Source organism: Trichechus manatus, unplaced genomic scaffold, assembly GCF_000243295.1.
Source record: "Trichechus manatus latirostris isolate Lorelei unplaced genomic scaffold, TriManLat1.0 scaffold00213, whole genome shotgun sequence".
NCBI classification, from domain to species: domain Eukaryota; kingdom Metazoa; phylum Chordata; class Mammalia; order Sirenia; family Trichechidae; genus Trichechus; species Trichechus manatus.
The window spans coordinates 2,363,752-2,369,751 of record NW_004444149.1 but is presented as its reverse complement, the minus strand read 5'-3'; the positions used below and the strand labels follow the sequence as shown (position 1 = coordinate 2,369,751).

At 48.8% G+C, this 6,000-nt stretch overlaps 1 protein-coding gene across 2 annotated transcripts in view; it reads right to left on the bottom strand.

Annotated features, from left to right (window-relative positions):
• KCNN3 (potassium calcium-activated channel subfamily N member 3) overlaps positions 1-6,000 on the bottom strand; it is a 186,662-nt gene that overhangs the window by 3,706 nt on the left and 176,956 nt on the right. The window lies entirely within an intron of this gene.

Genomic DNA, 6,000 nt, shown 5'->3' with positions numbered 1-6,000 from the left:
GAAAGGTAAATGAATGGAAGTAGGAAACCCAAGGTCAAGAAGGGGAGAGTGTTGACATGTCACAAGCTTAGCAACCAAGGTCACAAAACAGTATGTGTATTGTTTGATGAGAAACGAATTCGCTCTGTATACCTTCATCTAAAGCACACACACACAAAAACATTTTTAAAAAAATTTCCATGTCTCTAAAATAATACTAAGTAAGAAAAGAATACTTCCGAGGCGGCCTCGCATAAGGTCTGCCTCTAAGAGCCAGTGCTCCATAAGGTTTAGTGAATGAATATTGAAGAAGTTGGTGAAAGAGTGGGAACCAACATGGGGTGCTTCCAAGGAGCATAGAATAAAATCAAACTTAAAAATAATAAAATAAAATTGTCTTATGAGAGTTAAGTCATAAAACCAGGCCAGAGCAGAGCTCAACAAAGGGATCTCATGCTAAATGCATCACCGTCCTTTCTCCATCTGCTATTTTCCCAGGACCCCCGTTTCTGGGGACAGCACTGTCCTTCCTTCCGTGGTCCAGGCTAGAAGCCTGGGTGTCATCCTGGACGCCTCATCCCCCTTCTCCCTCACATCCCACCAGTTCAGAGCCCCATCAGCTCTACCTCTAAATATCCCTCGAATTCCGTTCACCAAATTGCAACTAAACGATTTTAGTGCTAACCACGCCAGCTCTTACCTGGACCACTGCAACAGCTTCCTAAGTGGTTTCCTTGACTGCACCCTGGCCCAAAATATTTCTGCTGCAGCGAGAGGGCTATTTCTAAAGCACAGATCTGAATGAGTCACTGTCCTGTTAATTAAAACCCTTCCACTGCTCCCCACTGCCCTGAGGATAAGGTAAATCCCCTAATGTAGTGGGTGAACTCCCCTGCTCTCTGTCTTCTGCTGGTTTCTCCAGCCTCATCTTTCACCACTGCCCTTTGCATCCTCACCCCAGCACACGGAGCCAGAGCCAACTCCATCCAGGAACATGAGACGCATGCTCTCGCCTTCAGGCCATTAGCCCAGCTGTTTCCTCTGCCTAGAACACAGCCCCCTGCTCTCACTGGTTGAATCCTAGTCACCTGTGGGAGGCCCAGGGCTGTGTTAGAAGGTCAGCCTATTTACTCCCCAAACACCTTTTCCTCACTCCTTCTGTGGCACCCAATGCCCTGTGCCACAGGTGACAGGCCTGTCCTACACTTAGTAAACATTTGTTTAATCAATGGTCAGAAAAAGGAAATGGGAATCAAAGAGGGAGAAAGGAAAGACAGCAGAGAAAAAGGAGACTCACAGAAGCAAACATTGGCAGTGCCCACACCAGTGCCCTCCACGGAGAAGGTGCCTCGGCCAGTGGACTCAGAGGAGCCCCTGCCCGCCGTTGGCAAGGCCTTTGCCTTCAGCACATCCAGCAGGCAGTGCTGACAGATGCTGTCATGCACTCAAGTGATAAGAGTCATGGCCCATGGTTCCCACTCCATTCCTATCAGGCAACTTTCTGATCATAATTGGACTTCCTGTGTTGGTCTGTAGGTCCCTAGGTTTGTGCTCGACTAGCCCTGGTGGCACAGCAGTTAAGAGCTCCGCTGCTTACCAAAAGGTCAGCAGTTCGAATCTACCAGCTGCTCCTTGGAAACCCTATGGGGCAGTTCTACTCTGTCCTAAAGGGTCACTATGAGTCAGAATTGACTCGACGGCACACAGCAACAACAACTGAACCAAAAGAAGCCCTGGTGGCGCAATGGTTAAGTGCTCGGCTGCTAACCAGAAGCTTGGCAGTTCAGTCCGCACCAGTGGCTCCATATGAGAAAGACCTGGCGATTTGTTCCCATAAAGACGACAGCCTAGAAAACCCTATGGAGCAGTTCAAGTCTGTAATGGGTCACCGTGAGTCGGAAGCGACTCAACGGCAAGAGGTTCGGTTTGGGTTCTGGTGTTGGTCTGCAGACAGTCTTCGCCTGTGTGACAGCCATATTTCTCCTAGCGAATTAACAAACGCCATCCTGACTCTGTACACCAGTCCTGTGAACAAGATTCCAGTTCACTCCGCCCGGGTGTGGCGGAGTGAACTTCCTGTGACTGTAACAGCAGGAGGCCAGTGTGGGGGTTACTCTGCCCCTCCCAAGATGTCCTGGCTCTTTGGGCTTCTGGTGATCTGCCAGCGACACCCCAATCCTATTTTACCTTTAAAGTTACCCCAGGAAACTATGGGACATAAAATGATACTCGTGAAGAGTGCGCTTCTTAGCTCAAGTAGATTCATGAGACTAAATGGGCAGCTCCTGTCCGGAGGTGAGATGAGAAGGCAGGGAGGGTCAGGAGCTGGTTGAATGGACACGGGAAATCAGGGGTGGAAAGGAGGAGTATGCTGTCACAGTATGGGGAGAGCAACTAGGGTCACATAGCAATGTGTGTATAAATTTTTGCATGGGAGACTAACTTGAATTGTAAACTTTCACTTAAAGTACAATTAAAAATTTTTTTTTTCAAAAAACCAAAAAAAAAAAAGGCAAGAAATAGACTGATTATTAGTGTATAAAAAGGAGAATATCATAAACGAATATTTGTGCATAAAATGTCTCTGCAAAAACACACAGGAAGCCTCCAAATGAGAAGACTTTGCTGCTGAGGAAAAGGAGTGGGAGGGATATTTTTCATTCTATACTCTTTTATATCTTTTTAATTTTGAGCCATGTCAATATACCTCTTCAAGAAAATAAAACGTTTTTGTTTGGTTAAAAAAAACAAAAAGTTACCTCAAGAAGATGCAGAAATTGTCGGTACCCCCAGGGGCCACGGAGCAGAAACAAAAGATGAAGGGGAAAAAAGAGGCGTAAAAGAAGGTAGCAGAATATGAGGAGCCAGAGAGGAGATGGGGGAAGCTGAAACTGTAGTGACACCCTCCTTCCCAGCTGACTACATGCCCCACAGGAACGGTGCAGCAGAAGGAGGAGCCCACAGAGATGGAGCAAAGGCAGCGCCTTTTCCATTAGCTATGCTGTTTCCAGAGCAGGACGCTGTATCGAGAACAGGACGTTGTATCATGGACACCCTCGGAGCAGGGGTGGCTTTAGACGTGAAAGTATTTCCATCCTTAATTAACATTTACAGAACCTCCTCAAGGTGCACATCCTTCCCCAGAATGTAGGAAATCACAAATGTACTTGACCTGAGGGGCCTCCTGACAGCTCTGAACTCAGAACCTAGCCCCTGGGTTTCAGCCCCAGTGCTGCCGCTGCCAACTGCCCGACCTTGGGACGGTCACCTTGCTACTTTGGATCTTGGTCTCCTCATCTATATTCATAATCAGAACTACCGTTTGCAAAATCCTTTACAGTTTACAAAGCATTTCCAGAGGTATCACCTTATTTGATCACTGGAGCCTCAGAGGGTAGGAATTATTTTTGCATTTCAATAGAAAAAATGGAAGCTATCAAATAAAGAGGCTGGGCCATCTCTGTCACCCTGTGAGATAACCATTCAATATAGAAAATAATATTGGAGGCCACACGCCAACTTCTTGATCTGGAGAGAAGCAAAGGGCAGGGAGGAGAGGTGAGGAGGTGGGAGGACGAAGCACAAAGAACGCAAAGAGAGCGAATGCGGCGTTACTGTCTCCCCTGTTCCGTTGCTTGGTGACAGGATGCTGGGGGTGGGGGTGGGGGAGGTGGACGGTGTGTGAAATATGCTAAGCTGCTACCAGGGCCTTGGGTGAATCTCCTGGGAGGCAAAAGACAAAGATTGGAAGAATTTCAGAATTCACCTCCTCTCCAGATCTCCCATCAGGCCACCCACACCCCCCCCCCCCCCCCCCCCCCGCCCCCCCGCCACATCGTCCTTAACCCTTTCCTGCACACACTTGCTTTGTAGACAACTTGATCCCCTGGTGATTTATGGTCTAGCCCACCCAGTTCACTGGAGTGTCTGTCCAATTTACTAAGGTGTTTGCTTCACTCATTCTGTTCTGTCCTGGGCCCCACCTCTGTGAGTGGCAGTGGGTGGACTGCAGAAATGAAGCTTGAAAGTCCAGTTTGCCTGATATTCCTGGGAGAATACGGCCCCTTCCGTGTGTCCTGCAAAGTGAAAGGTGAGGCAAGAAACACTGCTATCTCTAGAAGAAAGATCTTGGAGGATCTTCTGGGCTATTCCTGAAGCTCAGAGAATGATTCCCAATTCACAGAGATGGGCCACCACCCCCACCCATGTTTGCCCTACACAATGCTCTTCCTGGTCACAGCTGATTGGTCCATGGGTGGACACATGACCCAAACTGGCCAATCATAGAATCTCTTCTGAGAATTGAGAATTAAGACCAGCAGGAGGCCAATCAGTCTTTGCCTGAGGCTAGAATTATAATATGCACCCTCCGGATTGGGGGCCTGCCATAGTCTGCCATGGAGACAAGAGGCATAGAAAGCTGTTGAGAGAGAAGAGCGAGAGAAGGAGAAAGAGAATGAAAGCAGGCACTTGAACAGAGGGAGAGAGACGAGATGGTGAGAGAATGTTTCTTGGATTGTGAGGACTTGCTTCCCAGATCCCTGGCTCTGGCCAATTCCTTCCTGAAGCCTAACCACAAGCTAACTTTGAAGTTCCACCTGGAATGAGACGCCCTTGTATTGTTATAGACCCTGGGTGGTGACAGCAGTTTGCAGCAGGCTACTAACCTAAAGGTTGGCGGTTTGAACCCACCCAGCGGCACCACGAAAGAAAGGCCTGGCAATCTGCTTCCGTTAAGATTACATCCATCCAAGAAAACTCTATGGGGGCGGGGGGCGGGCAGTTCTACTCTGTAGCATATGGGGCCACCATGAGTCAGAAATGACTCGAAGGCAATGGATTTGTTTTGTTTTTTGTATCGTTATAATAAATTCTTCCATTTTTAAACCTAGTGCCAGTGGGTTTCTGATACTGGAACCCAAGAGTAATAACCAACACATTCCAAAACCAGGGCGTTCTCCTCTGCACTCTGGTGTTTCCACGGTCCATTCCCGTCCTCCCCCGCCTCCAGGCTCTCGGGAACCCCGCTCTCCACCTAAGCACCCTCCTCTAAATGCACACGGGCCTGTGGGCTTGTCCCCGACTGTGCTAAGCCACTTACCCCTGATTGGAGTCTTCGCGAGCTGGAAGCCCTTCCTCCAGCTTGATCCCTTTCTTGGACAAGGCGCCTGCATGTGGCCCCATAACCAGCAATTTCTCTGATTGCACCCTCTTTTCAAAGGGTGCTTAATTTGCCTGAGGGAGTTCCTCTTGCTTACCCAGGGAACACGTTCCATTATGATAATTGACATCTGCTGGAATGTTCTGCCAGCCTGGGTTGTACACTTGATACACAATTTCTATCAAGCGGCAGTGAGCAGAGGGGTCGAGGAGGGGGAGGCCCTTTCTTCAGTGGCGCCTACACCCAGCTTGCCAGCAGTGAGCCTTGGGTCCCTTCGCCTGGCTGATTTACAAGAGGAGCAAGTTTCTCTACAAGATTTAGAGCAGCTCAGGCCAGAAACACAGAATGACAGTGTGATATTGGACCCGCGGCTCTCAGAGGAGGGCTTTCTTTTTTGGCATCTTCACATTCATCCTAGACTATCTGCCTCTTGAGAAGGAGTCAGAGAAATGTGTTCCCTCCCTGATTTGGGGGCTGAGCACCTGAAGTTTCAGGACTGGAGAATGCTGGAAAATGAATTTCCAATTACAGCAGCAAACAAGGACGATCTTAAGTATGACCTCATCGGTCATCAGTGCCATCATGAGGACCACAATGGCCGTTATTCTGCTTCTCATTAATGTGCTTCCAAACCAGCTGCCCTCAAGGTGATTCATGGCGACCTCATGGGTGTCACCGTAGAACTGTGCTCCATAGAATTTTCAATGGCTGATCTTTTTGGAAGCAGACCACCAGGCCTTTCTTCCGAGGTGCCTCTGGGTGGATTCAAACTGCCAACCTTTCCGTAAGCAGCTGAGTGCATTAACTGTTTGCATCACCCCGGGACTCCAAACGGGCTCCACCTCTACGCAACCTCAAGC